Consider the following 10,563-nt stretch of genomic DNA (forward strand, 5'->3'; position numbering starts at 1 on the left):
GGCTGGGACCAGATGGGAAGTGAGTTTGATTCCCGATCCAACCTAAAGGCCAGGGGTGGAAGTGTACACCTATACTCCTAGCAACTCAGAGAGGCTGAAGAAGAAGGATCACAAACTTGAGGCTGCCCTGGTCAATATAGCAAGATCCCATCTAAAAGAGAGTCAGGGGGCTAACCATGGGTGTTGTGGTTAAAGGTGCTGGGTTCCAACATGGCCAACCACAGTTTGAGTCCCAGACCTGGCAGCTTGCTTTCTCGCTTTCCCCTTTCCTCTCTCTCTCTCTCTCGTACTCTCTCTCTCTCTCGTCAAATTAAAAAAGAAATAAAGAAAGTTAAATAAAACAATTGTAAAAAAGAAAGAAAGGAAAAACCCCACATTAGCCCAGTCCCAGTGGCTCAGGCAGTAGCCTCTGTTGTGTGATACTGGAGCCACATGGGAGGACAGGGTTCAGATTCCAGGGTGACCTGAACACACTGGGTACACCTGTGATCCTGGCTGACTAGAAAGCAGGAGGGAAGATCGTGCACAACAAGACACTGCCAAGGGTGGCTGTCCCTCTCCCTCACTCTCTCCATTCTCTTTCTCATATGAAACAAAGAAACTTTTTTAAAAAAGAAAAAAAGAGTTAGTCCCATAGCACAGTGGTTGAGCTTTGTGGGTCAGGAGCTGGATTCATGTGACTGGCCACAGTTTGAATCCTGGCCCTAAAGGCTTGGAAAGCGTGCTGGATGAGTGGGTGTGTACCTGGGATCCTGAGTAGAATGGGAAAATGGAGGAGAGAGGATTGTGGCTTGAGCACACCCCACTGGAGTGTGTTCTTTCTCTCTGTAGTAGGCTCATATACCCTCTGGTAATGAAAAGAAAAAAAGAAAGATAGGGGCCAGCAGGTGGTGGTGTGGCTAAAGGCATTGGATGCCCATATGGCCAACCATGGTTCAAGTCCTGGACCTGGCAGCTTGCTTTCTCACTTTTTCCTTTCTTTCTTTCTTTCTTTCTTTCTTTCTTTCTTTCTTTCTTTCTTTCTTTCTCTCTTTCTTTCTCTCTCTCTCTTTTTCTCTCTCTCTTTCTCTCTCTCATCAAATATTTTAAAATAACAAATGGAATTAAATAAATAAATAAATCTTAAAAGAAAGAAAGAGAGAGAGAGAGGAAGGAAGGAAGGAAGGAAAGAAGGAAGAGAGAGAGAGAAAAAAAAAGGAAGGAAGGAAGGAAGGAAGGAAGGAAGGAAGGAAGGAAGGAAGGAAGGAAGAGAGAAAGAAAGAAAGAAAGAAAAGAAAGAAAGAAAGAAAGAAAGAAAGAAAGAAAGAAAGAAAGAAAGAAAGAAAGACAGACAGACAGACGGGACCAGCAACTGGCATAATGGCTATGTTGCTGGACCCCACGTAGTTGACCGCGGTTGGCGTCTCAGACCTGGTGGCTTAAAACTCACGCCGGGCGCTGAGAGGAGAATGGAGGAGAAGGGATTGCAGCGTGGCCATACCCCCTGAAGGATGATTTCTCGTTTTCTGTCTCTCTGTCTTTCTCTGACTGTCTGGAGAGCGCACGGCCCTATAGCAAAAACTTCTCCAAAAAAAAAAATTTTTTTTTCAAGAGGAAATTGAAGGAGAAGGGATTAAAGCATGGCTATCCCATCTTGGGGGGGATTTCTCACTTTCCCTCTTTCTCTCTCTGGTGAACGCACATGCCCCATAGAAAAACTTAAATTAAAAAAACAAAAGAATAAAAGGAGGAAGAAGGGAATTTACTTTTTCCTGGTGTCAAATGAAGTCAGAGAACACGGGTTCTCATGAGGATTGCCCAGGATGCCTTCTAGAAGTAGTAACCACATTTCGTGGGCTTTGGCTGGAAGAGAGGAGGGAACCGGTGGTGAGGAAGTGGAGACAGTAAATGTAGGCTACGGTTTCAGTCATTTTGGCAATAAAAAGAAGGACAAATATAGGGCAGATGCAGAAAAGTAAGTAAGTTCAAATGAAAACTTTCTGGCTTCCCCACTTCCCGTTCTCCCAAGTTTGACCCTTTTCTTGCTGTCTCATAGAAACCTTCCTGGCCAAAGTCACTCCTACTTCGGCCGCCAAGTCTGTGGCTCACTGCAGCTGTGCATCGCTCTTGACACCTCAGCAGCTCTCAGCTCAGGCCAGCCTGCCCTTCTGAATCTCAGTTCGCCTCACTCTGTCCCCACACTGGCCAAGCTAGAGAGAGCATCTTCTTCCATCTTTTTGGCCACTCCTTTGCTGGGGTGGCCTCCGCTGCATTTCACCCACATGCTGGACTTCCCACCTGGAGCTGGGCCACCTCGTCTTCCTTTTACCTTCATGCCCAGCCACTCTCATCCATTCCAATGGCTGTCAGCAAATCTACATGTCAGTGACTCACCTTTCTCTTTAAAAACAAAACAAAACTGGGGGCCAGCAGGTGGCATGGTGGTTAAGGGTGATGGGTTACCAGATGGCTGACCACAGTTCGAGTCCCAGACCTGGTAGCTTGCTTTCTCACTTTCCTCCTCTCTCTCTCTCTCACTCAGTCCCTCTCTGGTCAAATTTATTTTATTTTTTAAATTTTTTAAATTTTTTGAGAGGTTGTTGCTATGGGGCATGTGCACTCACCAGAAAGACAGACAGAGAGAGAGAGATAGAAAGCGAGAAATCCGCCCCCCGCCCCCACCAGGGGGATGGCCACACTGCTGTCCCTTCTCCTTCATTCTCTTCTTGGGATCTTGAGCATGTACGCATGTGCGCCCGGTGTGAGTTTAAGCCACCGGGTCTGGGACTCAAATCGTGATCATGGGAGTCCAGGGACAAAGCCATTACACCAACTGCTGGTCCCTAAAATAATTCTTTAAAAATAAAAAACATAATAAGAAAAATAAAAAATAATTATTATTTGTTTAGGGACCAGCAGCTGGCATAGCAGTTATGTTGCTGGACCCCCAGGTAGTAGGACTCCCACATGGCTGACCGCAGCCCGAGGTCCAGACCTGGTGTCATGAATATCGTACCAGGTGCATATACGTGTGTTCAAGATCCCAGGAGAATGGGGAAAAAGGGACTGTGGCATGGTCATTCCTCCCTGGGGATGATTTCTCACATTCCTTCCCACTATCTCTGTATCTCTGATAAACACTTACAACTTAAGACAAAATCTTCTAAAATAAATAAATAAATGAAAGGAGTATTTGTTTAAGAGCCAGCCAATGATGTAGTGGTCAAAGCACTGGACTCTCACGTGGTCGACTGCGGTTCAAGGCCCAGACCCAGTGGCTTGAAACTCATGATGAATATGTGTGCATGTGTGCCCAAAATCCAGAGAGGAGAATGGAGAAGGGATTGCAGCATGGCCATCCCTCCTGGGGAGTGATTTCTTGCTTTCTGTCTCTCTGTCTCTTTCTGTAGCAAGCTCATGCACCCTATAGCAAAGATCTCTCTCTCAAAAAAAAAATTGTTTAATTTTATTTATTTATTATTATTTAATTTGACCAGAGAGACACAGAGAAGGAAAGTGAGAAAGCAAGCCACCAGGTCTGGGATGCTGACAGTGGTTGGCCATGTTGGAGTCCAGCACCCCCACCACACCACCTGCCGGCCCCTCCCACTTCCAATTTTTAACCAGATCTTGTCAATTCTACTTATAAAATATAGCATCATCCAGCTGCATTTCTCCATCTTCGTTGTCACCACCTGGTTTAAGCCACCATCCTCTTTCACCTGGGGTGAAATAGCACCTAATAAACTTGCAACTTCCATTGTCTTCCAGTCAATTCTGTGTGCATCACGATTTGGATCACATTTCTACTTTACCCAAAATACTTCAAGGGCCAGCAGCTGGCATGGCGGTTAAGGCTCTGGACTCCTATACGGTTGACTGCAGTTTCAGTCCCAGAGCTGAAGACTTGGAAATCAAGCAGGGCTCGTGTGTGTGAATGTCCGAAATCCCAGAAGGATAATGGAGGCTATAACCCCTGGGGAGTGATTTCTCACTGTCTCTCTCACTATTTCTCTGTCTCTCTCTCTGGTGAGCACATGCAACCTATGGAAAAGGGAAAAAAAAAATCTTACCAAAAGAAAACAAAAATTTCAGAACCTTAGGTTAAAAATGAATTCCCTGGGGCCAGCAGGCAGCATGGTGGTTGAGGTGCTGGATTCCCACATGGGTGACCGCGGTTCAAGTCCTGGGCCTGACAGCTTGCTTTTTCACTCTCCCTCTCTCTCTGTCTCTCTCTGGTGAGTGTGTGTGCCCAATAACAAACTAAATAATAATCACAATAATAAATAAAATAAAATAAATATTTAGTTTTTAAAAATGAAATTCCCTGAGATGACCCATAGGGTCTTGCAAGATCTGACCACTGCTTACTTCTTTTTTTATTTTGTTTTTTGTTTTGTTTTTGAGAGGTTTTTGCTATAGGGTGCTTGTGCTTGCCAGAAAGACAGAGAGACAGAGAGACAGAAAGCAAGAAATCACCCCCCAGGGGGGATGGCAACGCCACAATCCCTTCTCCTCCATTCTCTTCTTGGGATCTTGGGCACGCACGCACACGCGCCCAGCGTGAGTTTAAGCCACCGGGTCCGGGACTTGAACTGCGGTCGACTACATGGGAGTTCAACAACATAGCCATTATGCTAACTGCTGGTCCCACCACTGCTTATTTCTTGAGCACTACAGTCTACACACAGGCTCACGACGTTCAGCCCCGTGGTTTCTCTATTTCTCATGTACACCAAGTTCCTTCCTGCCTAAAGACCTTATGCAAGTAATTCCCTTAGCCCGGCATTCATTCCCAGTTCCTGCACACATCCTTGTCAATATGTTTGCCTCTTCTTAAATGTCCCTTGCTCGAAGTGCGATTCATTACCACCTTTAAAAAGCTAATAAGTGGGACCAGCAGTTAGCGTAATGGCTATGTCGCTGGACTCCCATGTAGTCGACCGCGGTTCATATCCCGAACCCGGTGACTTAAAACTCACTCCGGGCGCGTGTGCGTGCATGCCCAGGATCCCAAGAGGAGAATGGAGGAGAAGGGATTGTGGCGTGGTCATCCCCCTGGGGGGTGATTTCTCACTTTCTGTCTCTCTGTCTCTCTGTCTTTCTGGCAAGCATACGCGCCCTATAGCAAAAACCTCTCCAAAATAAATAAATAAATAAATAAATAAACTAATAAGTAATTTACTGTTCCTGTTAAACTCTCTTTTAGTGGCCTGTCTTTTACTTCATGGCACTTATCACAGTTTGCCTCTGTATTTATGTTTTTTTTTTTTACATCTTTCTTCTTCATTAGACTGTAAACTCCAGGAATCCAGGAATATAGACTAGGACTGGCATATAGGAAATGTTTGTTAAATGAATGGATAAATAAATAAATATTAAGTTATTATATGAGAATAAACAAACAAAAATCCTCAGAGTTTAAAGACTTCAACAACTGGGACCGGCAGTTGGCGTAATGGCTGTGTCGCTGGATTCCACGTACTCGGCCACGGTTCGCGTCCCAGACGCAGTGGTTTAAAAACTCACGCCAGACACATGTGTGTGCGTGCCCAAGATCTTGAGAGGAGAATGGAGGAGAAGGGATTGCGGCGTGACCATCCCCCTGGGGGGTGATTTCTCACTTTCTGTCTCTCTGTCTGTCTTTCTGGCAAGCGCATGTGCCCTATAGCAAAAACCTCTCCAAAAGAAAAAAAAGACTTTAACAATTATAAGTGAAACAAGCCAGGTACAGAAAGAGAAATACCACATGTTCTCCCCTACATGTGGAAGTGGGAAAAAATGGCCTCGTAGCTATAAAGAAATGAAGAATGACCGCTAGAGTCCGGGAAGGATGAGAGAGAGGGAGAAAGGGAAGGTGATAAATGGAAATACAGCTGCGGCTAGATAGGAGAGCAATTTCCAGTGTTACAAAAGGCAGTGGGGTGAATATAGATGGCAACCACTTGCTGCTTATCTGAAGGTGACTGAAGAAGATTGTGAACATCCCAACTCAAGTCATGACAAACGGCTGAGCATGGGCATTAATACCCTGAATGAATCATTACACTGTCACTTCATACCCTCACAAATACACACACTTGTTATAGTAATAAAATGTCAAAATTTTAATAAGAATGCGAAAATTATTCCTAACATTGCTAATAAAATATTTTAGAAAACAAACACACACATTTATGAAAACATAAAAAAAGGCTTCAACAAGTAAGCCCATCTCTAAACTAAGTGAGTGATGCTCAACTCAAAGATATGGGAGTCGTCAGGGCCAGCGGGTGGCGTGGTGGTTAAGGGTGCTGGACTCCCACGTGGCTACCCAGTTCAAGTCCTGGACCTGGCGGCTTGCTTTCTCACTTTCCTTCTGTGGGCTGTCTTTCTCTCTCTCCTTCTCTCTCTCTCTCTCTCTCTCTCTGCCCATCTCTAGTCAAATTTAAGTAAATAAATAATAAAGTTAACTAAAATAATTCTTTAAAAATAAGATATGGGGGTAGTAATTATGGTTCACACCTATCGAGGACTAAAGACAGGTGTGAAGTGCTTCATGTGTTGATGTCATTTAACACACATAACAGCCTATGAGCTTACAGGTAAGAAAGCTGGCTTCAGATTAGACTCTTGTAAAAAAGAGAGAGAGAGAGAGAAGAAGAAGAAAGAAAGGGGAAATTTGATTAACTTGGGAATGGCAGGAGGCATAGTGGTTGAGGTGCTGACTCCCATGTGACCAACTACAGTTCAAATTCTGGACCTGGTGGTTTGCTTTCTCACTTTCTCTCTCTTTCTCCCTTTCTCTCATCAAATTAAAAAATAATAATAAATAAATAAAATTAAATATTTTTAAAAAATAAATTCGATTAACTATACATAAAACACAGTATTGAGGGGCCAGCAGGTGGTTAAGGCCACAGGACTCCCACATGACTGACTGTGGTTCGAGTCCCAGACTTGGGAGCTTGCTTTCTGACTTTCCCTCTCTTTCTCTCTCACTCTGTCCCTCTCTAGTCAAAGTAAAATAAATTTATTTTATTTTTAGGAAAAAACCATAGTATTGAAAGAAGAAAAATTGGGACTCAAACCTAGGCAATCTGGCTCTAATGCCTTCATGCTTATTAAGCACTATTTAATTCAAGACTTCCCAGTTGGTGAGCCATGAATGAGTCACAGATGTGCCACCAGAAATTGATTGGTTTGGTGCCGGGGCAGTCAGGCTGGAGGCCTGAGGCTGTGAGCAGCCTGTTCAGGGCTCCTGAGAGGGCAGCACGTGTGCGTGTACACGGATGGGGTGTAGAGAGAGGGAAACACTAGCACGGGCACTAATGTTTGTAAAACATCTGCTGTTCTCAGGGTTTCCATTAGGCCTGCCGTAAGTGTTCATCTACTTGGTCCTCACGACCACACTATGAAGTAGCATTGCCTGCCCCACAGACCACAAGTAAGACACAGAAAGGCTAAGAAATGATGTCAAGGTATAAACAAATGTTGAAACCAGAGCATTCTAACTTGAACCTCTCCCCCATTTTCTCTGCAGTAAGCTGGGTTTACAGACCCATGGACCAGAATGGCCCTTCAACCATTCACAGAAGATCATAATCTAAACTTGGCTTTAATATAGCTAAACGGTTGAGGAAAAGTCAGATAAGGAATAACACTTGGTGACATATGAAAACTATGTGACAATCATAAGGCAGCATCCAGGGCCAGCAGGTGGCATAGCGGTTGCATTGCTGGACTCACACCTAGCCAACTGCGGTTTGAGTCCGAGGCCTGGTGGCTTGAGACTCATGCCAGGTGCATGTGTGTGCATGCCCAAGATCCTGGGAGGAGAATGGAGGAGAAGGGATTGTGGTGTGGCCATCACTTCTAGGGGTCAGTGTTTTACTTTCCCTCTGACTATGTCTCTCTGTCTCTCTCTCTGTCTCCTGGGAACACACACCCCCTAAGGCAAAAACCTCTAAAAGCAAAACATATGGCATGTCCATAGGAGACACATGCACTGGAACACAGGCCCACCCATTCTTCCGAGTGTCATTCACAGCTGCTCTGTGTTATGATGGCAAGGTTCAGTAGCTGCAGAGACTCTACGGCCTAAAAACATCTTAACTGTCTACTGTCTGGTCTTTTACCTTCAAAATTTGGGAACCCTTTGGGTCAGCAAGTGGTGTGGTGGTTAAGGTGCTGGAATTCCCACATGGCCGACCACAGTTCTAGTCCCGGACCTGGCGGCTTCTCTCTCTCTCTCTCTCTTTCTCTGGCAAAACTCATGTGAAAATAATAATAAATAAAGTTAAATAAATTTTAAAAAAATGCTTTAAAAAAAATTGGGAACCCTTCAACTAAGAGAATGATTTCGAAAGCTATATATAGTTGCTTGGGAAAGTTTATTAAGAAGGAGAAAAAGGAGTCATTTTGTTCCTTAAAATATTCTCCTAAATTCTAAGAATGAAAGAATTATTAAATGATGTCAAATCAATATATTCTTGTACTAAAAATCTTAACGTTTGATCTTCCTTCCCAGCACTTACCAGCATAATTTGTGGGGCACTGCCGAGGAAGAACTTAGAGGGGAAAGGTGGAGAGTTTGTCCTGACTCTGTTCCTAACAAAATTAAGCAAATCACTTAATCTTCTATATCAATTTCCTTATCTCCAAACTGTGGACTGGACAAGATACTCCCGAAGGTCCCTGGCAGTAATAAAATTATAGGCCTCTGTGACTTAGAATGCAATTTTAAAACGTGAAGTGATCATTGAGGTTTACAGCAGTTACGGCTTTGCATTTATGGTAGGTCGGTGGCCATATTTATGATTTATTTTACTCCAAATCCTTCGTCACTATCTCAACTCCCAATTATGGCACTGTCCCTATAGGAAAATATGAGCAATTTTATGCTGATGTGCTTTTCAAGAAGATTTCCAGAGACGCATTGAGGGAAAAACTATATAAACTTTTATAGTGCTATAGTTTATTACCAATTTGAGATTTGGAGGTCTTTAGAAAAGAGCTAAAAAGTATACTGGTATACTGGTATGAGTTTTAAATGGGTACTTTTTTTTTTAAGTTAAATAATGTACTTCTAGTAATTGACAATAAAAATGCCAAATCCCTTTTCCAGAGTGTTCCACAATCAGCATGCAGATCCAGTCACTGGACCAAATACTCCTTTGTGTTTCTTAGTGGTACGCATTTCTTTAGTTTAGTTTAGCTTAGTTTTGAGTTTAGTTTAGCTCAGTTTTTGCTATAGGGTGTATGCATTTACCACAGAGAAAGAGGGAAAGTGAGCTATCACCCCCCACACCACAATTCCTTCTCCAGTCTCCCCTTGGGATTTAGGGCACACATGCACATGCGTCTGGGGTGATTTTCAAAACTTGGGGTCCGGGACTTGAACTGGACTGTTGGCCATGTGGTTTCCAGCCACCTTAACCACAGTGCCACTGGCTGGCCCCTGTTGTGTGTATTTCTATCAGAATCCCTGATCTGGTCTGTGTGCATCAGCCGTGACTCTGCAGAGCACAGGTTCGTCGCATTCCGCATCGACCCCGTGCAGCTCACTGCATCAGCAGGGTGCACGTGACTGCGGAACAGCCTGGTCCACAGGGAGAAGCCCCTGTCCGAGGAGCCTGCTGGAGCTGTGGCTGCAGACTGGAAGGCCACACGTGCCTTACAGGAGTGGGCAGAAGTGTACTGTAGCCCCTGCCTAACACACTGTCGCTGATTTCTAGTTCCCTCCAAATACTTTGGGCTTCTCGTCAAGGAGTCATTAAATTAAGTACTGGGGTGCCAGCAAGTGGCATTGTGGTTAAGGTGCTGGACTCCCACATGGCCAACCACAGTTTGAGTCTGGGACTGGATCTCTGCCTTTCTCACTTTCCCTCTCTCTTTCTCTGGTCAAATTAAAAAATAATAGTAATAGGGACCAGCAGTTAGCATAATGGCTATGGCCCTGGACTCCCACGTAGTCGACCGCGGTTCGCGTCCCGGACCCGGCGGCTTAAAACTCACACCAGGCGCGTATGCGTGCGTGCCCAAGATCCGGAGAGGAGAATGGAGAAGAAGGGATTGTGATGTGACCATCCCCCCTGGGGGGTGATTTCTTGCTTTCTGTCTCTCTGTCTCACTCTGTCTGTCTGGCGAGCACATGTGCCCTATAGCAAAAACCTCTCAAAAGAATAATAATAGTAATAATGATAAGTAAACTTAAACAAATAATTTTTAAAAATGTTTAAAATCAGGGCCAACAGGTGGCGTGGTGGTTAAGGGTCTGGGCTCCCACATGGCTGGCTGCTGTTCGAGTCCCAGACCTGGCGGCTTACTTTCTCACTTTCCCTCTGTCTCACTCTCACTCTGTCCCTCTCTGGTCAAATTTAAATAAATAAATAAAATAAAGTTTAAAAAAATGTTTAAAATTAAGTACTGGACCATATGCCACAAACGTCCATGGAAAGAGAAGAAGATGCATAAACTTGGTAATAGACCAAAAAGAAATGAGATATTTTGCATCTTCTTCCCTTAACTTTGGTTTGTTCCTCCTAAGCTCTCAGGATGTTTATAGCTGGAGAGGCTCATCAATACACTGACAATACGGGTACA

The sequence above is a fragment of the Tupaia chinensis genome, unplaced genomic scaffold, assembly GCF_000334495.1.
Source record: "Tupaia chinensis unplaced genomic scaffold, TupChi_1.0 Scaffold000088_1, whole genome shotgun sequence".
NCBI classification, from domain to species: domain Eukaryota; kingdom Metazoa; phylum Chordata; class Mammalia; order Scandentia; family Tupaiidae; genus Tupaia; species Tupaia belangeri.